This window comes from Phyllobates terribilis, unplaced genomic scaffold (assembly GCF_046119375.1).
Source record: "Phyllobates terribilis strain yellow unplaced genomic scaffold, ASM4611937v1 Scaffold_4__5_contigs__length_816908805, whole genome shotgun sequence".
In the NCBI taxonomy this organism is placed as follows: Eukaryota; Metazoa; Chordata; class Amphibia; order Anura; family Dendrobatidae; genus Phyllobates; species Phyllobates terribilis.
This window is the reverse complement of record NW_027362764.1, coordinates 375067799-375091704: the sequence shown is the minus strand read 5'-3', so window position 1 is coordinate 375091704 and position 23906 is coordinate 375067799. Positions and strand designations below refer to the sequence as shown.

The 23906-nt window shown below is 42.8% G+C and overlaps 1 protein-coding gene across 4 annotated transcripts in view; it reads left to right on the top strand.

The window, feature by feature from the left end:
* LOC141265411 (poly(rC)-binding protein 3-like) overlaps positions 1–23906 on the top strand; it is a 1492220-nt gene that overhangs the window by 601725 nt on the left and 866589 nt on the right. For all 4 annotated transcript variants that reach the window (XM_073678474.1, XM_073678473.1, XM_073678467.1 and 1 more), the window contains one exon: positions 21052–21214. The gene's annotated coding sequence lies outside the window, so the exon portion shown is untranslated. The remainder of the gene's footprint in view (positions 1–21051; positions 21215–23906) is intronic.

Here is a 23906-nt window from a genome sequence, read left to right as displayed (position 1 = left end):
CAGAATGCTCTGATATTTTCATGGCATTCTTTTTATTATGTTTTTCAATTAAACTTAAAAAAAAAGATTAAATGACAAATTACTATAGTAAACCCCACCAAAAACGTAAAAACATGAGGCGTTAAAACAAATTGTGACATGCAGAAATAGTGCTGTTGCTTCAAAAGCATCCAGCAACTATTAGAAATAACACAAGCACGGAGACAGGAAATGTTATGCTTCAGACGCATCCAGCAACTAGAGGGGTTAACACAGTCACAGGAGACAGGAAGTGTTTTAGCAGAGCCACAGGCAGATTGTGGGGAACTTGTTATTGTAGTCTAGCTGAAGCCAAAGAGAGAGGTGTTGTGTTATCTGTATCTGACAGAAGGCAACTTAACAGGATTCAGATCAGGAGAGAAACTAAACACAGGTCAGATAAACTCCCTGAACTAACATTGCAGAGTATTATCGGGCAGGAAGATAAGGACTGGAAGGAATTGTGTCCCAGGGATCATCTCCCTCATCAAACCCTCCCTCCATCCATCTCCATGCAGGATAAAGAATTTTGTGTACTATTGAGTCCTTGTAAAGGAAAACCTGTGGTTGTGTATGCATAGAAGTGTGCTGCTAAGAGATCTAATCTGTGTTGAATTATGCTACTGAAGAGACTGACGTTACTGTGCCTGCTTTATTAACCTGTACTGTAATGAAGATTGTGGCTGTGATATCCCTGAATTGCACTGGCCGTGCTACAGATTAAATTCCACTGCTAAACTGTTGAAAAAGACTCTTGTCAGATGTGTCTGATCAGCAACTGAATCTATCGTGTGCCTGAGAGAAGCTGCAGCCTATGGTCACCCTGAGTGACGGTTCCCCCAGGAGTCCAACGAATTCATGAAACCCGTCTCGCGCTATCTGAACCTAGCGGCGTGTGTGTAACAAAATGAAAACTTTATTTCTATCAGCTTTGAAATATATTGGCCCTTTAAATAGAAACATTCACCAACATTTTTTTATCCTAATATGAACTTTATAAAAGATGTGTCTCAATTAGGTTGCTCTCTTTGGAAATTCCAACTAGAGCAATCCCTGACGTTGACTTAGTTCATGCTGTGTTGGCAATAAAGCACCAGAGTGCTTAACACGCATCTTTTATTTATATGCTTTGGAGAACAATTTCCAGAGAAGCACATTACGTAGGTTATGTTAAAAGTCTGTGAGCTGCTACAATCTTTGTGTGTACATGTGACATCTGTAAGATTTAGCTGCAGGTGTAATATGCTTACTGAAACATGACTTGCTCAGCTAAATTGATACTGAAAAGAGAAATTATATTCTTTGTATTCTCCTGCAGTATGTAGGTAGAATTATATTCAAATCTGTTGCATAAAACACTAAAGTGACATACTGGCTATAAAGCTTCGGCAGAAGATACAAAGGCTGTCTACATTTTTAAATATATGCAACTGAAATATAATACTATTGTGAATCTCAAAATGTGGGCACTGTAAAACACTGAACAAGCTATTGTAAAATAAATATATATATAGTCACCTTATATCACTACAGCACCTGGATGTAACAATTATAATGGATAGCTCAGGAGTCCTTTTGCGTGGAGACAGCACAGAACACAGTTTATAGGTGGAAAGTCTATATTATTAACACACGGTGAACAAACACTAGTGCAGAGAAAAACTCAAAGTCCATTAACACTTGAAGATGCTTGACACAAGAAAGTCTTTGTTTAGTCCAAACACAGTTAGGTAATATATACAGTACAGACCAAAAGTTTGGACACACCTTCTCATTTAAAGATTTTTCTGTATTTTCATGACTATGAAAATTGTACATTCACACTGAAGGCATCAAAACTATGAATTAACACATGTGGAATTATATACTTAACAACAAAGTGTGAAACAGCTGAAAATATGTCTTATATTCTAGGTTCTTCAAAGTAGCCACCTTTTGCTTTGATGACTGCTTTGCACACTCTTGGCATTCTCTTGATGAGCTTCAAGAGGTAGTCACCGGAAATGGTCTTCCAACAATCTTGAAGGAGTTCCCAGAGATGCTTAGCACTTGTTGGCCCTTTTGCCTTCACTCTGCGGTCCAGCTCACCCCAAACCATCTCGATTGGGTTCAGGTCTGGTGACTGTGGAGGCCAGGTCATCTGGCGTAGCACCCCATCACTCTCCTACTTGGTCAAATAGCCCTTACACAGCCTGGAGGTGTGTTTGGGGTCATTGTCCTGTTGAAAAATAAATGATGGTCCAACTAAACGCAAACCGGATGGAATAGCATGCCGCTGCAAGATGCTGTGTTAGCCATGCTGGTTCAGTATGCCTTCAATTTTGAATAAATCCCCAACAGTGTCACCAGCAAAGCACCTCTACACCATCACACCTCCTCCTCCATGCTTCACGGTGGGTATCAGGCATGTAGACTCCATCCGTTCACCTTTTCTGCGTCGCACAAAGACATGGTGGTTGGAACCAAAGATCTCAAATTTGGACTCATCAGACCAAAGCACAGATTTGCACTGGTCTAATGTTCATTCCTTGTGTTCTTTAGCCCAAACAAGTCTCTTCTGCTTGTTGCCTGTCCTTAGCAGTGGTTTCCTAGCAGCTATTTTACCATGAAGGCCTGCTGCACAAAGTCTCCTCTTAACAGTTGTTGAAGAGAAGTGTCTGCTGCTAGAACTCTGTGTGGCATTGACCTGGTCTCTAGTCTGAGCTGCTGTTAACCTGCGATTTCTGAGGCTGGTGATTCGGATAAACTTATCCTCAGAAGCAGAGGTGACTCTTGGTCTTCCTTTCCTGGGGCGGTCCTCATGTGAGCCAGTTTCTTTGTAGCGCTTGACGGTGTTTGCAACTGTACTTGGGGACACTTTCAAAGTTTGCCCAATTTTTCGGACTGACTGACCATCATTTCTTAAAGTAATGATGGCCACTCGTTTTTCTTTACTTAGCTGCTTTTTTCTTGCCATAATACAAATTCTAACAGTCTATTCAGTAGGACTATCAGTATCCACCTGACTTCTGCACAACACAACTGATAGTCCCAACCCCATTTATAAGGCAAGAAATCCCACTTATTAAACCTGACAGGGCACACCTGTGAAGTGAAAACCATTTCCGGTGACTACCTCTTGAAGCTCATCAAGAGAATGCCAAGAGTGTGCAAAGCAGTCATCAAAGCAAAAGGTGGCTACTTTGAAGAACCTAGAATATAAGACATATTTTCAGTTATTTCACACTTTTTGGTTAAGTATATAATTCCACATGTGTTAATTCATAGTTTTGATGCCTTCAGTGTGAATGTACAATTTTCATAGTCATGAAAATACAGAAAAATCTTTAAATGAGAAGGTGTGTCCAAACTTTTGGTCTGTACTGTATATATTTAATTGTCCAGGCAGGCCTGGATAGAAAGTCTCAGAAAGTCCAGGAGAGACCTTTGCTCTGATTCTATTTATAGTAGGTAGGAACAGAGCAGAAACCAGCTTACGTGCTCAGCGAATGCAGGTGGGGGCAGAGCCACAAAGGCAGCAGCACGAGCAGCAGAGGCAGAAGGAATGCTGGAAACCAGGGTATTCAGCAGGATCTCTTGTGAGCAGGAGACTGGAGAATCATACAGGATTGCAGGAGCGTGCAGAAAACCAGGAAGCCACCAGGAACTGGTCACAGGCAGAATACTCAAGCACTGGCTGGAGGATGGGGTGGAGTTATAAAGCTGATGACAAAGGGCACATGAGACCAAGGATGCCATCTTGAAAGAGGGCAGGAATGCCCAAAAGGTAATAGAAAATACTCAGAGTCCTGACATTACTCCCGCCTTACAAGCGGCCTCATGTCGATCCTGGACCCGGTTTCTCTTAAGGTATCTCTGGTGGAAACAAGAAATTTTCTGTTGAGCATTGATGTTTTCCACAGGTTCCCCCTCTTCAGGGGGATACCCCTGCCATCTTATCAGATACTGGAGCCGATTCCTGCGAATTCTAGAATCAATAATTTCCTCCACCACAAATTGTTCTTGCCCATCAATAGCCACAGGCTGCAGAGGTGGCACAACACGTCCCTGGAAGGTATTAGGAAACACAGACTTCAATAAGGAAACATGGAAAACTGGATGTACCTTCATAGTCCTAGGCAGCTTCAGACAGCAGGCCACAGAGCTCACAATACCATTGATCTTGAAAGGGCCGATGAATTTCTGTCCAAGTTTCTGTGAAGGAACGTTTAACTTCAGATTTTTAGTGGATAACCGCACGGAATCTCCTACCTTGAACATGATTCCGTAAATCGGCACCCTATCAGCCGATCTCTTGTAACGTTCTTGAGCTGAGGTCAGAGATTCCTTCAAAACCTCCAGATTTTACCTCATCGCAGTCAGCCTCTCCTCTACAGCTGGAACCGGAACATTAATCGGAGACCTAGGTAAGATACTCGGATGGTAAGCCAGATTAGCAAAGAAAGGTGTAACCTTAGCGGAGGCATTCTGAGAATTGTTGTATGAGAATTCTGCTAACGGAAGTAACTCCAACCAAACATCCAGAAGATGGCAGACATAGCATTGTAGGTATTATTCCAAAGTCTGATTGGTACGCTCGGTTTGACCGTTCGTCTGGAGGTGATAGGCAGAAGAATGACAGACATTAATATTGAGTGCAGAGCAAAACCCCTTCCAGAATCTTGCGGTGAACTGCACTCTACGGTCATAGATGATCTCATCCAGGACCCCATACAGCCGAAAAACATTCTGTATAACCAAGTTCACTGTATCTTTAGCTGAGGGAAGGCCGGTGCAAGAAACAAAATGAGCGGCCTTGGTCAGGCGATCAACCACCACCAGGATCGTATTCTTACCACCCGATGTAGGCAATTCCACAATGAAGTCCATTGCGATAGACCCCCATGGGCGGGACGGAACAGGTAATGTTTGAAGAAGACCCATAGGTGACACACAAGGAGTCTTGTAACGAGCACATACCTCGTAGGAGAGAACATAGTCCTTAGTATCCTACAGGCAAGTCAGCCACCAGAAAAATCGGCTTAGGAACTCTTGTGTCTTCCGTACTCCCCTGTGACCAGCCATCTTGGAGTCATGGACCAGCTTGAGGATCTGCAGACGGACGGCCTGAGGGATGTAGATATGTCGATCTCTGAACCACATGCCACCCTTAAGGACAAGATTGATATCAACAGGTGGACTGGCCAGAAATACATCACTGTCATAGGCCTCCTTGAACTCCTTCCCCAAGTCCTGATCATGAATAACTCCAATGAAGCTGGCATCAGATAGAATGGTCTTGGACGGGGCTCCAGGTACGGAATCCGCAGCATGGATTCGGGATAAAAGATCAGCCTTCCCATTACGAGAACCTGGACGGTACGAAACAACAAAGTTAAATTGATTTAAAAATAGATTCTAACGAGCCTGCCGAGGAGAAAGACATCTAGCGGATCTGAGAAACTCTAAATTGCGATGGTCAGTCAGCACTACGATCTGTTGGGCGGCTCCTTGCAGATGGTACCTCCATTCCTTGAAAGCTACAATAATAGCCAACAGTTCCTTGTCTCCCACATCGTAGTTCTTATCTGCTGAGGTAAGTCTACGGGAAAAGAAAGCACAAGGATGTAGTAGACCCTTCTCTCCAGTTCTTTGGGAAAGAATGGCCCCCAAAGCATTATCAGAAGCGTCCATCTCCACAATGAACGGATGTGCTGGGTCTGGGTGGATCAACAGTGGTGCTGAGGTGAAACAGGTCTTAAGCCGATCAAAAGCTTCTTCAGTCAGTGATGACCACTTAAAGGGCCTTTTCTTCTTTGTCAAGGAAGTAATGGGACGGACAATATCAGAAAAATTTTGAATAAAACGTCTCTAGAAATTTACAAAACAGATAAAACGTTTGACTTCTTTAACGTTCTTGGGTACAGGCCAGTCAAGGATTGCCTGAATCTTACCAGATTCCATGTTCAGCCCCTGAGGAGAGATGACATAACCTAAAAAATGTATGACAGAACGATGGAACTCACACTTCTCCGGCTTGATATACAGATGGTTCTCTTTCAGACGTTTCAAAACAGATTTGACATGTTCTTTGTGCTCCTGTAGAGAGTCAGAAAAAAATAGAATATTGTCCAAATAGATCACCACGAACTGATCCAATAAATCTCTAGCTGCTGTTAACCTGCGATTTCTGAGGCTGGTGACTCGGATAAACTTATCCTCAGAAGCAGAAATGACTCTTGGTCTTCCTTTCCTGGGGCGGTCCTCATGTGAGCCAGTTTCTTTGTAATGCTTGATGGTTTTTGCAACTGCACTTGGGGACACTTTCAAAGTTTTCCCAATTTTTTGGACTGACTGACCTTCATTTCTTAAAGTAATGATGGTCACTCGTTTTTCTTTACTTAGCTGCTTTTTTCTTGCCATAATACAAATTCTAACAGTCTATTCAGTAGGACTATCAGCTGTGTATCCACCTGACTTCTGCACAACGCAACTGATGGTCCCAACCCCATTTATAAGGCAAGAAATCCCACTTATTAAACCTGACAGGGCACACCTGTGAAGTGAAAACCATTTCCGGTGACTACCTCTTGAAGCTCATCAAGAGAATGCCAAGAGTGTGCAAAGCAGTCATCAAAGCAAAAGGTGGCTACTTTGAAGAACCTAGAATATAAGACATATTTTCAGTTATTTCACACTTTTTGGTTAAGTATATAATTCCACATGTGTTAATTCATAGTTTTGATGCCTTCAGTGTGAATGTACAATTTTCATAGTCATGAAAATACAGAAAAATCTTTAAATGAGAAGGTGTGTCCAAACTTTTGGTCTGTACTGTATATATTTAATTGTCCAGGCAGGCCTGGATAGAAAGTCTCAGAAAGTCCAGGAGAGACCTTTGCTCTGATTCTATTTATAGTAGGTAGGAACAGAGCAGAAACCAGCTTACGTGCTCAGCGAATGCAGGTGGGGGCAGAGCCACAAAGGCAGCAGCACGAGCAGCAGAGGCAGAAGGAATGCTGGAAACCAGGGTATTCAGCAGGATCTCTTGTGAGCAGGAGACTGGAGAATCATACAGGATTGCAGGAGCGTGCAGAAAACCAGGAAGCCACCAGGAACTGGTCACAGGCAGAATACTCAAGCACTGGCTGGAGGATGGGGTGGAGTTATAAAGCTGATGACAAAGGGCACATGAGACCAAGGACGCCATCTTGAAAGAGGGCAGGAATGCCCAAAAGGTAATAGAAAATACTCAGAGTCCTGACATTACTCCCTCCTTACAAGCGGCCTCATGTCGATCCTGGACCCGGTTTCTCAGGGAATCTCTGGTGGAAACAAGAAATTTTCTGTTGAGCATTGATGTTTTCCACAGGTTCCCCCTCTTCAGGGGGATACCCCTGCCATCTTATCAGATACTGGAGCCGATTCCTGCGAATTCTAGAATCAATAATTTCCTCCACCACAAATTGTTCTTGCCCATCAATAGCCACAGGCTGCAGAGGTGGCACAACACGTCCCTGGAAGGTATTAGGAAACACAGACTTCAATAAGGAAACATGGAAAACTGGATGTACCTTCATAGTCCTAGGCAGCTTCAGACAGCAGGCCACAGAGCTCACAATACCATTGATCTTGAAAGGGCCGATGAATTTCTGTCCAAGTTTCTGTGAAGGAACGTTTAACTTCAGATTTTTAGTGGATAACCGCACGGAATCTCCTACCTTGAACATGATTCCGTAAATCGGCACCCTATCAGCCGATCTCTTGTAACGTTCTTGAGCTGAGGTCAGAGATTCCTTCAAAACCTCCAGATTTTACCTCATCGCAGTCAGCCTCTCCTCTACAGCTGGAACCGGAACATTAATCGGAGACCTAGGTAAGATACTCGGATGGTAAGCCAGATTAGCAAAGAAAGGTGTAACCTTAGCGGAGGCATTCTGAGAATTGTTGTATGAGAATTCTGCTAACGGAAGTAACTCCAACCAAACATCCAGAAGATGGCAGACATAGCATTGTAGGTATTATTCCAAAGTCTGATTGGTACGCTCGGTTTGACCGTTCGTCTGGAGGTGATAGGCAGAAGAATGACAGACATTAATATTGAGTGCAGAGCAAAACCCCTTCCAGAATCTTGCGGTGAACTGCACTCTACGGTCATAGATGATCTCATCCAGGACCCCATACAGCCGAAAAACATTCTGTATAACCAAGTTCACTGTATCTTTAGCTGAGGGAAGGCCGGTGCAAGAAACAAAATGAGCGGCCTTGGTCAGGCGATCAACCACCACCAGGATCGTATTCTTACCACCCGATGTAGGCAATTCCACAATGAAGTCCATTGCGATAGACCCCCATGGGCGGGACGGAACAGGTAATGTTTGAAGAAGACCCATAGGTGACACACAAGGAGTCTTGTAACGAGCACATACCTCGTAGGAGAGAACATAGTCCTTAGTATCCTACAGGCAAGTCGGCCACCAGAAAAATCGGCTTAGGAACTCTTGTGTCTTCCGTACTCCCCTGTGACCAGCCAACTTGGAGTCATGGACCAGCTTGAGGATCTGCAGACGGACGGCCTGAGGGATGTAGATATGTCGGTCTCTGAACCACATGCCACCCTTAAGGACAAGATTGATATCAACAGGTGGACTGGCCAGAAATACATCACTGTCATAGGCCTCCTTGAACTCCTTCCCCAAGTCCTGATCATGAATAACTCCAATGAAGCTGGCATCAGATAGAATGGTCTTGGACGGGGCTCCAGGTACGGAATCCGCAGCATGGATTCGGGATAAAAGATCAGCCTTCCCATTACGAGAACCTGGACGGTACGAAACAACAAAGTTAAATTGATTTAAAAATAGATTCTAACGAGCCTGCCGAGGAGAAAGACATCTAGCGGATCTGAGAAACTCTAAATTGCGATGGTCAGTCAGCACTACGATCTGTTGGGCGGCTCCTTGCAGATGGTACCTCCATTCCTTGAAAGCTACAATAATAGCCAACAGTTCCTTGTCTCCCACATCGTAGTTCTTATCTGCTGAGGTAAGTCTACGGGAAAAGAAAGCACAAGGATGTAGTAGACCCTTCTCTCCAGTTCTTTGGGAAAGAATGGCCCCCAAAGCATTATCAGAAGCGTCCATCTCCACAATGAACGGATGTGCTGGGTCTGGGTGGATCAACAGTGGTGCTGAGGTGAAACAGGTCTTAAGCCGATCAAAAGCTTCTTCAGTCAGTGATGACCACTTAAAGGGCCTTTTCTTCTTTGTCAAGGAAGTAATGGGACGGACAATATCAGAAAAATTTTGAATAAAACGTCTCTAGAAATTTACAAAACAGATAAAACGTTTGACTTCTTTAACGTTCTTGGGTACAGGCCAGTCAAGGATTGCCTGAATCTTACCAGATTCCATGTTCAGCCCCTGAGGAGAGATGACATAACCTAAAAAATGTATGACAGAACGATGGAACTCACACTTCTCCGGCTTGATATACAGATGGTTCTCTTTCAGACGTTTCAAAACAGATTTGACATGTTCTTTGTGCTCCTGTAGAGAGTCAGAAAAAAATAGAATATTGTCCAAATAGATCACCACGAACTGATCCAATAAATCTCTAGCTGCTGTTAACCTGCGATTTCTGAGGCTGGTGACTCGGATAAACTTATCCTCAGAAGCAGAAATGACTCTTGGTCTTCCTTTCCTGGGGCGGTCCTCATGTGAGCCAGTTTCTTTGTAACGCTTGATGGTTTTTGCAACTGCACTTGGGGACACTTTCAAAGTTTTCCCAATTTTTTGGACTGACTGACCTTCATTTCTTAAAGTAATGATGGTCACTCGTTTTTCTTTACTTAGCTGCTTTTTTCTTGCCATAATACAAATTCTAACAGTCTATTCAGTAGGACTATCAGCTGTGTATCCACCTGACTTCTGCACAACGCAACTGATGGTCCCAACCCCATTTATAAGGCAAGAAATCCCACTTATTAAACCTGACAGGGCACACCTGTGAAGTGAAAACCATTTCCGGTGACTACCTCTTGAAGCTCATCAAGAGAATGCCAAGAGTGTGCAAAGCAGTCATCAAAGCAAAAGGTGGCTACTTTGAAGAACCTAGAATATAAGACATATTTTCAGTTATTTCACACTTTTTGGTTAAGTATATAATTCCACATGTGTTAATTCATAGTTTTGATGCCTTCAGTGTGAATGTACAATTTTCATAGTCATGAAAATACAGAAAAATCTTTAAATGAGAAGGTGTGTCCAAACTTTTGGTCTGTACTGTATATATTTAATTGTCCAGGCAGGCCTGGATAGAAAGTATAAAAAGTCCAGGACAGACCTGTGCTCTGATTCTATTTATAGTAGGTAGGAACAGAGCAGAAACCAGCTTACGTGCTCAGCAAATGCAAGTGGGGGCAGAGCCACAAAGGAAGCAGCACGAGCAGCAGAGGCAGAAGGAATGCTGGAAACCAGGGTATTCAGCAGGATCTCTTGTGAGCAGGAGACTGGAGAATCACACAGGATTGCAGGAGCGTGCAGAAAACCAGGAAGCCACCAGGAACTGGTCACAGGCAGAATACTCAAACACTGGCTGGAGGGTGGGGTGGAGTTATAAAGCAGACGACAAAGGGCACAAGAGACCAAGGACGCCATCTTGAAAGAGGGCAGGAATGCCCAAAAGGTAATAGAAAATGCTCAGTAATAGAAAATACTCAGAGTCCTGACACTAGAACAAGGTAACACAAGGAAAGTTGAGCTCAGGCCTCAGTTAGCATCGTTTAGCATTGTAAATGGGACAGCACTGCAGCTAGGAGCCCGGGGATATTACACTTATCTGCAGCTTCAATGTGTGATTTGCTCCCTTAATATCCACTCTCTCCAAAGAACCTGCTTTTGTCTTTTCTGTAAATATCACAACAGAAAGAGCTTCTTCATGATGATGTAACATATAGAACAGCAGTCAAAGCCGGAAGTGATGAAGAGTGCATGCCATGAGTGTCACGGTCTCCACACTTTCCTTGTTTGCTATGTTACTATCGTGTGGAGCTGTCCGTCTGTTTTGGTTTTGCTGGGTCGGTTCTGCAATCATCTGTGTTCATTTCTCTTGATTAGTCTTCTACTAAGACTAAGTGCCCATGATGCAGAAATGCGGCAGATTTTTTCCATATCTCCCTGGCAGGAAAAACGCATGCGGATTTTACATGCGTTTTTCCTGCCAGGTAGAAGCGTTTGTCAAGCGTTTTTGCATGCATTTCTGCATGCGGGTTATCAAGCGCTTTTCCAAGCGATTTTAGCATCACTTGGAAAGTGCTTGACAACTTGGTCACACTACATAAATCAATTCAACCAGCATGGATTTATATAGTGTGACCAAGTTAATAGTTAAAAAAAAGAATAGATATGGTAAAAAATAAAAATTAAAGATTATACTTACCTTTTGATGGCCCCCAGTGTTTTCTCCGCTACGTCTGGTCTGTTGTACGGCTCGCGGTGGTGTGGAATACGTCTCTGACTTCTCCTTGTTGTACCTCGCCATTTTCCTGGACTTGACTTTGGATAGTTTGACCTCCCTATATTTATCCAGTAAGTGGTACTTACGTAATATTTCTTTCAATAATATTAGTCTCTTCTCTCTTCTTCTGAGACTGTTATTTCTGTAGTGACTCGCGTCACAATGAGCAGCAGCAATACTGGTATCTGTCAGACCTGAAAGGTAAGCATTAGATATGAGCGAATCGATCTTCTGCGGATTGATTTTGAGTCAAATTTTCTGAAATTCTTTGGTCTTCTCGAATTCAAACAATTTGCGATTCTATTTGTGCGGGTCACAACAAAAAATTAAAAACCTGATTCCATTTCACACACTGTTGAGGACTGCAGCAGCCAGAGAATGGGCTAATGATGTCCGGCGCAACTGCCTTTCCCAAAAATGCTTTGCAGCTATCACACATAAGGTGTTGCTGAGCCAATCAGAGGGCACTACCATAGCTATTAGAGATGAGCAGATCTTTTGAAATTCAAATTTGCCAATCGCTGAATTTTCCCCCAAAATTTCCTTTCTAACAAATAAATTTGCACAAATCCCATAACTGGAAAGCTGGTAGTGGTAATTGCTCAGAAAATACTCATAGAGAGGAGAGAGAGAGCCTCACTGACCATAACAGCTTACAATTTAAAGGAAGCCTGTCACAAGCTTTTTAGCCTATGAACAAATGGTACCACCTTTAACTGCTCCTATGCTGCATCCCACAAACATGTTTATTAGCACCCAACTCCCTCTGTGTCCCCCCAAAAAATACCATGTAATATGCTCCCACGCTGTATGTAAATAAGGGTAGTCCAGTCCGATGGGCATCTTCGCTGCGGCATCTGTTACCCCTATCCACTCCTAATCACGTCCTTCTGCTTTGATTGATGTGGACGCATCATCCACATTGCGAACCAAGATATCGCCCCTGCGCAGTAGCCTCACAGAACCACTCAAGTGCACTCTGCTCTGCCTAACTGGGAAGAGAGCCTAAAACAGCACTGTGCAACTGCCTGGCATTGATTGATGTGAATGACGTAGATGACGTCGCTATGGGCTTGCAGAGTGCTGTTTTATACTCTGCTCACAGTAAGGCAGAGCAGAGTGCGCCTGTACTGTTCTGTGAGGCTACTGCCCCTGCGTATTATCTCAGTTCTCAATGTGGATGACCTGTCCACATCAATCAAAGCAGGAGGGCGCAATTAGGAGCAGAGAGGAGGGACAGACACCGCAGCGAGGACGCCCATTGGGCCCGACCACTCTTATTTATATACAGTGAAAGTATATCAAATGGTATTTTTTGGGGTATACACCGGGAGTTGGGAGCTAATAATCACATTTCTCGGATGAAGCAGTTAAAGATAGTGCCATTTGTTTATAGGCTCAAAAACTGGTGACAGGTTCCCTTTAAAGGTGAGAGAGAGGACCCCACTAACCATTAGAACATACATTCTATAGGAGAGAGAGAAGACCCTCCTGACCATGAAAGCTTACAATCTACAGGAGAGAGATAACTCCAATGACCATAAGGGCTGATATGGAAACCAGTATGAAAAGTTTTAGAAGAAACTCAAAGGGTTTCACACGTTCGCCAGTTTTGATCAAATCAGGGAGTTGATCGATCAGAGACAAGAGAAACACATCCAAATCTGTCTGTGTCCCAGGCTCGTCTACTCTCAGATGCCTGGTCACACGTTTTTATTACTAAGCACAAGAGATAAGGAAAGTGGGAATGGCTTACATTTCATTGCCTAAAAAGGAATATTTAAGTTGGAAAAAACAAAGTCATAAATTATGTCAGAATTCCTAAAAAACTGACTATCTAGTTTTACTATACTTTCAGAACATGTTATTTGCTTTTGACGCGCCCCCTGGGCCGCGTGGGGAACCCGGAACCGGGCCCTTTTGTGGATGCTGGGGGTTGCAGTCGCCGTGGCGGCGACCCGGTCCCGTGGCTCAGGGTGGTCAAACCAGTGGCAGTCTATTTATGTGGTTTTTATGATTATTAATGTCCGACTACGCCACCCGTGGATTGCGGTCAGAGTGAACCGCCGCTGCAGGGCAGACTGCTGAGGCTGGTGTTGTGGGTGCAGCAGAGGATAGTATAACTCCCCACGGGAGGAGTATAGCCTCAGGGCAGCAAGTGTGGATGTTGGGGGTGATGGCGCGCGGGAGCAGCAGTAACGACACAGAGTCCTGTAATGCAGTCCAGGGTATTTACTCACAGTTCTTTATCCACGTTACTACAGCTGGTCATAACGTCCCACGTCGCACTGTGTTCACCAGGTGAGGGGCTCGGCCTACTCCCAGATAACTTTGGAGCGTTTCACAGGACCCCTTTGTGTGTCTTTTCTCTGGCCTGTCGCACCCCACCAGTGACCTCGCTTCTGTCCGGCTGCCTCGGGCCTTCTCTGGTAAACGTTGGTGCCGTTTCCCTGACCCTATGTGGTGCCTTCCTAGCGGGTGTAGTGAGGGGCTGCACCACATAAAATGTCACAGCCTCCGGTTTCTAGCTGAGGGTAGTTCCCCGCCTCCACTAGTTTCGCGGACCGGTCTCCCCCTTTGGCCTGACTCCCCTGCGCATGTAGATTCGGGCGTGCGGTGGCGACTCGCCGGTCCACACCCCTGGGGTCCCTTCGTTCCTTGTTCCTGGAGCCTCCTCTGCTCCTCTTCCTTCCTTCTCTTTCTTCCAGGCTCCGGACGCTCTCTCGGCCTGCCTGCGGAGCAGAGCTCGGCCTGAGCCTCTGCTCCCTGTCTTCTCCTCTGACTGAACTCTCCTCACGCTAAGATGGTGCCCACCCTTTTATACCTCCTTCTAAGTGCACCAAGAAACTGCCCTCTCCCTCCTATGCACTACAGGGTCCCCCTTTCCTCGGTGTTCCCTCCCCCCACTCCAGCCAGGGACAGGGACTTTCGTGCTCTACTTGGAGCATATCGGTCGCCCTGCCCCCCGGAAGTGTGGTGTAATGCATGCAGGTGTCAGGGTCCTGATCCACACTCCATCCTTACCTGGAAGTGAGATATCACACATCTGGTTGAGATGCAATACCTCTGTAGCTTCCGAACCCTCGGGGCGCTACATTTTTACGAATAACACATATAAAGCTAATATTAAAATACAAAATTATAAAAGATATATGTGTCTATTTAAGTGTCTAAATAATAATCAAGACAAACTATAAGTATTTACCATAACAGGGCACTCTAATGGAGAGCAAGCAAGAGGACTCTGGAGCTGGGAACCACTGATCTTTGTCTGTGATGGCCCAAGTACTGACCATTATGGGGATGCCTGCACAGCAATGCAAAATGATGTTAGCCTGATCTTTGATGCTTCAGCAGTGTGGGAAATGGTCCCGGCAAATTTTTTTCTGCATACCCAGCATTGAATTTCAAACTGTTCGAATTCACTTGAAACCATGAATTTCATGAAATTTGACTCAAACTCGATCCACTGCGGATCAATTGCCTCATCTCTAATAGCCATTATAAAAGATAAGGGTTGGCAAAGCTGTAACATTTTAGGATTTTACAACCTATGGATAAGAAGTCAGAGCAAACCAATTATTACATGTAGGGATAGAAAAAGGCCTAAATCCAGAGGCAGACATATCACCGATGTAGCTGGGTCAGCTGCATCGGGGCCCGGAGGTGAAAGGGGGGCCCCGCGGACAACAGTGACTACTGCAGCTGGATGTGCATCTGAAGACTCTCTAGCTATGTATGGGGTAGTGCCTTATCATGTAGCATCCTCTGTTGTTATGTACAGTGCTGTCCCATTATTACATAGTATCATGTCTTGTTATATATAGCACCATCCATTACATAGCGTATTCACATCGCCCTCTCTTTATTGCATAGAGTCCTCTCTTGTTAGATACAACATGAAATGACTGATGATAGAGCAGCATCTGACCAGAAGACCAGTCCATCAGCCTCCTCCTTCAGAAAATAAGTTTTTGCATGCTCCATCAGCAGTCATTTCAGAGGGGTCCCCTGCCTAAATCTGATTGTGATGTACTACTGCAGTGAAGAAACACATTGAGAATGGGAGTGATACTGTTAATCAGTGAATAATCAAAAAAGTAAAAAGACAGGGAGGTGCTGCACCTGCATAATCAGTGTGGTTGTGAATTTACTGATACGTGATATACTGTAATAACAGCAGCTTAATAACAGCATTCTATCATTTTTTTACATACTGCAAAGGAGGGCACTTTAATACCTCTCTGTCCTAATTTTGCTATTAATGAATAATCCTGAAGCCAAGGCTTGTGTGTCACAGAAAATGTGTTCATGGCTTATGAGATAGGCAAGTCATAATTGTTCTTTTATTTTTTTAGAAAAATCTTCACATTTAGAAATATAATCACAACTGCCTACCTCACAAAGTGTGTGTTTGGTAAAGCCAATTTTTTTCTCTCGCTTCCTTGATACAATACCAGACACATTCCACCACCTGAATACAGTGGCCTGTTTCAGGTGATTGCTTTTAGCACATGAACCTCCGTAGCTTTTCTTGTCCCGTCCTTTTTGGTAAAGACCCTGAAATGTTTTTTTGTTTTTTTTTACTCTTTTGTAAAAAGGACATTTTAATTTCTGAATACCTGTTTTAACAGACAAGCCGTATACCCGACAACCATACTACATTTTTGTTTCTGAGCATGAACCTATAAAGAGCTACTTAGCAGCATTGCATTTTACCATTATGTAACGTTCCATTATTGGTCGAGGGATTTTTAAAAAATGCAAAAAAAAAAAAAATTATTGTTTTGCATCTGTGTTACTAAGTCCAATATAACAATCATATACACTATAACAATACTGCTGGCTGTTCCTACAGATGCTGTCCTTCTCAAATGGATGCAGCTCACAGGAAAGGACATGAATTCAAAAAACATCACAGAAAAAGAAACCAGCCTTACCAACACCAGGTCAGATTACCAATGCACAAGCAGGATGCGACAGCCACCCCGTCCATGAATTGGCAGATATGTGAGTTGCTGTGTAATATTACACATGAACCTAGATGAAGCTTGCATACGACGCCAGTCACACAGATAGGTGTGATGCACAGTGTCTGGCTTACATCCTATTAATGACACCCATAATTTTAAATCAAGCCGGCTGCCCGGCACTATATTCATGTACCCCACAAGACAGATGCCCCAATTCACCCAACCAACACTAAAGGGCCTGGCTGCATCCTGCAAAAAAGGAAAAATGTGCAATAAAAAGATGAAAAATAATGTATAAGAGGCTGTAAGCCAGACACTGTGCATCTCACCTATCTGTGTGACTGGCGTCCTATGCAGGCCCCATCTGTGTGCATGTGTAATACTACACAGCCACGCGCATATCTTCCAATTCATGGAGGTGGTGGCATCAGTATTTTGCACCTGTGGTGCCCACGCCTTTATCATGGGGGTCTGCTGCATCCTGGTTGTGCATTGGTAATCTGACCTGGTATTGGTAAGGCTGGTTTCTTTTTCTATGATGTTTCTTGATCAAATGGATGCCAGTGAAAAATAGAACTCATCGTGGAAAAAATAATAAGCCATCTTTACCATGAGAAACAATAATCTGTGGAATCACCTACTTCAGGAGCTAGTCACAGCAAAAACAGTCAGTGCCCTCAAAAAGGTCTAGATGATATCCTGGGACAAAATAACATGAGAAGAAAAGTGTTTATATTTTAGAGCAAATTGGCTCATTCCATATGTTTTTTTCATTTGCATTCCTCTAGATGAGTAGGCGAAATAAATGTTATTTTTCATGACAGTTGAACTAGACATTCATTTTTCAATTTTACTATGTAACTATGGCATGTAATCACTGAAAAACTTAATGAGGACCCAAGAATGAGTTAAAGGGAACCTGTCAAAAGGTTTCCTCCTTATAAAGTAATGCCAGCACTTGCATAACCTCATATACTGCATTCTAGAATGCTGTATATGTCCCCAATCTGCTCTGCATAACTCAAAAATAGCTTCTATTATACTAACATACAGCGAGGACCATTCCAATGGGCATCGCTGGTCTTGTTCCGGTACCTCCAAGGCCAGAGAAAAGTATTGTAATGCACATGAGCCAGCGCTCTTAGCCCTTTGCCAGTGCATACATATTATAGTACTTTGCTCTGCCCCCGGCAGGGCAGAGAGAAGTATGCCTGCTCAAGAGCGCAATGAAGGACAATGAGGATGATGTAGGATGTGTCATCCACACAAAGCAAGAAGGAGAATGGAGATCACAAAAAGAGAGGAGACTCTGGATCAAGACCAGCGATGGCCATCAGACCGGACCGCCCCGTTGGTCAGAATAATAAAAGCTTTTTTTTTGTGTTTTGCAGAGCGCATTGTGGACTTATATACAGCATTCTAAAATGCTGTATATGAGGGTATACAGGTGCTGGCTCTACTTCATATGGGAAAAATCTGGTGACAGGTTCCCTTTAAATAAGAAGATATTTGGCCATACAGTGGGTACCGAAAGTATTCCGACACCTTTAAATTTTTCATTCTTTGTTTCATTGCAGCCATTTGGTAAATTCTAAAAAGTTTATTTTTTTCTCATTAAAGTACACTCTGCACCCCATCTTGACTGAAAAAAACAAATGTAGAAATTTTTGCAAATTTATTAAAAAAGAAAAACTGAAATATCACATGATCATAAGTATTCAGACCCTTTGCTCAGTATTGAGTAGAAGCATCCTTTTGAGCTAGTACAGCCATGAGTCTTCTTGGGAATGATGCAACAAGTTTTTCACACCTGGATTTTGGGATCCTCTGCCATTTTTCCTTGCAGATCCTCTCCAGTTCTGTCAGGTTGGATGGTGAACATTGGTTGACAGCCATTTTCAGGTCTCTCCAGAGATGCTCAATTGGGTTTAGGTCAGGGCTCTGGCTGGGCCAGTCAAGAATGGTCACAGAGTTGTTCTGAAGCCACTCCTTTGTTATTTTAGCTGTGTGCTTAGGGTCATTGTCTTGTTGGAAGGTGAACCTTCAGCTAGCCTGAGGTCTAGATCACTCTGGAAGAGGTTTTCATCCAGGATATCTCTGTACTTGGCCACATTCATGTTTCCATCTATTGCAACCAGTCGTCCTGTCCCTGCAGCTGAAAAACACCCCCATAGCATGATGCTGCCACCACCATGTTTCACTGTTGGGATTGTATTGGGCAGGTGATGAGCAGTGCCTGGTTTTCTCCACACATACCGCTTAGAATTATCACCAAAAAGTTCTATATTCATCTCATCAGACCAGAGAATCTTATTTCTCATAGTCTGGGAGTCCTTCATGTGTTTTTGAGCAAACTCTATGTGGGCTTTCATATGTCTTGCACTGAGGAGAGGCTTCCGTCGAGCCACTCTGCCATAAAGGCCCGACTGGTGGAGGGCTGCAGTGATAATTGGCTTTGTGGAACTTTCTCTCATATCGCTACTGCATCTCTGGATCTCAGCCACAGTGATTTTGGGTTCTTCTTTACCTCTCTCACCAAGGCTCCCACGATTGTTCAGTTTGGCTGGATGGCCAGGTCTAGGAAGACTTCTGGTGGTCCCAAACTTTTCCATTTAAGGATTATTGAGGCCACTGTGCTCTTAGGAACCTTGAGTAATGCAGAAATTATTTTGTAACCTTGGCCAGATCTGTGCCTTGCCACAATTCTGTGTCTGAGCTCCTTAGGCAGTTCCTTTGAGCTCATGATTCTCATTTGGTCTGACATGCACTGTGAGCTGTGAGGTCTTATATAGACAGATGTGTGCTTTTCCAAATCAAGTCCTATCAGTTTAATTAAACACAGCTGGACTCCAATGAAGGAGTAGAACCATCTTAAAGAGGATCACAAGGAAATCGACAGCATGTAACTTAAATATGAGTGTCTGAGCAAAGGGTCTGAATAATTATGACCATGTGATATTTCAGTTTTTCTTTTTTAATAAATTTGCAAAAATTTCTACATTTCTGTTTTTTTTTCAGTCAAGATGGGGTGCAGAGTGTACTTTAATGAGAAAAAAATAAACTTTTTAGAATTTACCAAATGGCTGCAATGAAATTAAAGATTGAAAAATTTAAAGGGGTCTGAATACTTTCCGTACCCAGTGTACAGGCATGTGGGTCTCTCCATTTCCTACTATGGAATATTAGAAGCAGAAGGGTCTTGTCTTGTACTTGTCTTTCCTTCAATAATGTCTGTATGAACAGATTACAATATAAATGAGAAATATGTTTATAAAAACTGAAAATATTTATTGTTCTTGTTCTACATTCTCTATGAGGGTAGTTATGATATGACCATTTTAATGATGCTTTTATATTGGTGGTCTTCGGTGGAATGCTGATCCAAGTACTGCCAAGACATTTTTGTGTGTCTATATAAGTAAGTCCAGTTATATAAACTCTCTCTATATACACAGTCATAGCCAAATGTATTGCAACCCTTGAAATTGTTCCAGAAAATGAAGTAGTTCTCTCTAAAAATTATTGCAATTACACATGTTTTGTTATATACATTTTTATGTCCTTTTTGTGTATTGAAACAAACAAAATAGAGAAAAAAGGCAAATTGGACATAATTTCACACTAAACTGCCAAAATGGCCTGGATAAAACTGTTGGCACCTTTCCAAAATTGTGGGTAAACAACGTTGTTTCAAGCATGTGATGCTCCTTCAATCTCACCTGTGGCAAGTAACAGGTGAAGGCAATATGAATATCACACCTGAAACCAGATAAAAGGGAGAAGTTGACTAAATATTTGCATTGTGTGTCTGTGTGTACCACACTAAGCATGGACAACACAAAGAGAGGAGAACAGTCTGAGAACTTGAGAACCAAAATTGTTGAAAAAAAACCAACAATCTCAAGGTTACAAGTCAATCTCCAGAGGTCTTGATGTTCTTTTGTCCATGGTGCGCAACATAATCAAGATTGCATCTTAAGTTATGGGTCTTCCAGCAGAAAAATAACCTCAAGCACCCAGAAATGGAAGGAAACAAAGCGCTGGAGAGAGCTGAAGTGGCCAGCAATGAGTCTGTATCTAAATCTCATCAAACACCCGTGGAGAGATCTTAAAATTGCTGCTGGGAGAAGACACTATTCAAATTTCAGAGACCTGGATCAGTTTGGAAAAGAAGAGTGGTCCAAAATTCTAGTTGAGAGGAGTAAGAAGCTTGTTGATGGTTGTAGGAAGCGATTGATGGTAGTTATTTATTCCAAAGAGTGTGCAACCAAATATTAAGTTGAAGGTGCCAACAATTTTGTCCAACCCATTTTGGGGGTTTTGTGTGAAATTATGCCCAGTTTGCCTTTTTTTCTCTCTTTTTTCTTGTGTTGTTCCAATACACACAATGGAAATAAACATGTGTATATCAAAACAATAATTTTCTGGGAGAATTACTTCATTTTCTGGAACAATTTCAAGGATGCCATCATTTTCGGCCATCACTGTATATATCTCAACTAGATCAGTGGATAGACAATCTTCATGTGGCATGCATAATTAACAGATGCTCTTTTATTGACAGGTTGGTACCATTCAGTGCTCAGAGTTTAAAGGGGCTAAAGTTTCGTAATGTGGATCATCTAATTGCATTCTACAGGAGCTTGATCTATAAACACCCTATTTTTCCCCATGATCTGCCAAGTATGGTGCTCGTGAATCAAATCATAAAACTCCAGTGAATACAAGTAAGTTTTTGAAAACAGTTTATGTGCTTGAATCTTCACTGTTTAATATAAAACGTTCATATAAATTTGTTTCTCTGATACTGCATATGTGTTTTGTAGATGAGTCTGTTTGAATTCTCATAAACTGGAATGGCAAGAAGAATTAGTAGGGTTGATGTAAATGAATTCACAGAATATTGTCCATCAGCCACATTAGTAATCTGTGGCTGCTGGACAGAAGTCCTGATAATGGCTCTCTTTTTGGTTAGTCGACCATGCGCGAGGTCGCATTTGCCTCTTTTCCATCAGCTACAGATTATTGATATGGCAATATTACGGTTCCTCAGAATCAATCTGCACAAACTCTATTAATAAGCAGTGTAAAAGTGGAATTATAGGACACGTTGCTACAACAGTACAAGGGGTTGGAGTGGTAAATTAAATAGAGAGTTAGCATAAAGGATTTTGGATAAGACACTGTGGGGAAAATAAGTATTTGATACACTGCTGATTTTGCAAGTTTTCCCACATACAAAGAATAGAGAGGTCCGTAATTTTTATCATAGGTACACTCCATCTGTGAGAGACAGAATCTTAAAAAATAATGCAGAAAATTACTTTGTTTGATTTTTTACATAATTAATTTGCATTTTATTGCATGAAATAAGTATTTGATTCAGTAGAAAAACAGAAATTAAATGGGTATTCCCATCTCCAAGATCCTATCCCAATATGTAGTAGGTGTAATAATAATAATATTAGCAAATATCTCCAATTAGAAATGTAGTATAGTATTTTGGATTCTCTATCTCTTTCCTCACGTGCAGGCCTCGCAGGACCATAGGTATCCATGGTTATGTCCACTGATAAAGTCACAGTTAGTTAGCTAGTTGCTAGTGGTCATAACCATGGATACCTAAGGTCCTGTGAGGCCTGCACGTGAGGAAATAGATAGAGAATCAAAAATACTATACTACATTTCTAATTGGAGATATTTGCTAATATTATTATTATTACACCTACTACATATTGGGACAGGATATTGGAGATGGGAATACCTCTTTAATATTTTGTATAGAAACCTTTGTTTGCAATTAGAGAGGTCAGACGTTTCCTGTAGTTCTTGACCAAGTTTACACCCACTGCACCAGGGATTTTGGCCCACTCCTCCATACAGATCTTCTCCAGATCTTTCGGGTTTCAGGGCTATCGCTGGGCAACCTTGATTTTCAGCTCCCTCCAAAGATTTTCTATTGGGTTCAGGTCTGGAGACTGGCTAAGCCACTCCAGAACCTTGAAGGGCTTCTTATGGAGCCACTCCTTAGTTGCCCTGGCTATGTGTTCCGGGTCATTGTCATGCTGGAAGACTCAGCCATGACCCACCTTCAATGGTTTTACTGAGGGAAGAAGGTTGTTGGCCTAAATCTCTTGATACTTGACCCCATCCATTCTCCCTTCAGGTGCAGTCGTCCTGTCCCCATTGCAGAAAAACACCCCCAAACTATGATGTTTCCCCCACCATGCTTCACAGTTGGAATGGTGTTCTTGGGGTTGTACTCATCTTTCTTCTTCCTCCAAACAAGGAGAGTGGAGTTGATGTGTTTCGGGTCATTGCCATGCTGGAAGACCCAGCCATGACCCATCTTCAATTTTTTTACTGACGGAAGGAGGTTGTTGGCCAAAATCTCACAAAACATGACCTCATCCATGCTCCATTCAATATAGTGCAATTGTCCTGTCCCCTTTGCAGAAAAGTACCTCCAAAATATTATGCTTACTAGAGATGAGCGGTGTTCGACTAGAACTGTTCGCCAATCTCAAATTCGAGCTGTTTTGGGCGGTGTTCGAGTTGTTCGACGAACTCGAACGATTTGCAAAAAATTCGGCTATTCGAGGTTATGTTCGATAACTGTTCGTGCACCAAAAGCGTGTACTGCATGTCTGGCGCTATTTAGAGCACCAATCATGCAGGGATTGTCTGCCACTCACTGTAATGCCACAGCCATGGTGGTTGTGGCATTACAGTGATTGCCCAAATCGATGGGAACAGTGCTCACAGTGAAACATGAAAAGCCGGCAATTCAGCAGCGGCATACACCGGTACCCGACAATTTAGAACCGAAAGAATAGAGCATCACAAATAGATTAGATAGATAGAAACATGTCAGTCACATATATATGAAGTACAGTGACAGTGTTGATTACTGTACTTGTCATTTAGTGTAAAGGATTTCTAAAAAAAAATATTAGTGTTTTCATGCACCGTCTCTTTAAAAATGCCGGCCGGCAATTCAGCAGCGGTACCCGACAATTTAGAATGGAAGCAATAGAGCATCACACATAGATTAGATAGATAGAAACATGTCAGTCACATATATATGAAGTACAGTGACAGTGTTGATTACTGTACTTGTCATTTAGTGTTAAAATAAAGGATTTATTTAAAAAAAAATTGGCGTGGGATCCCCCATAATTTTAGTCTCTAGCGGAGGTTAAGCAGACGGCTGGGGCAGATGTTTGAAGCCTCGGAAGGGGTAATACCCACGGAGCTTCCCAGGCTACTAATATCAGCCCCCAGCTGAATGCCTAGCCTTCACTAGCTATTAAAATGGGGGACCCCCCAAAAAATTGACGTGGGGTCCCCCCTATTTTAATAGCTAGCAAAGGCTAGGCAGACAGCTGGGGGCTGATATTAATAGCCCAGGAAGGGAGC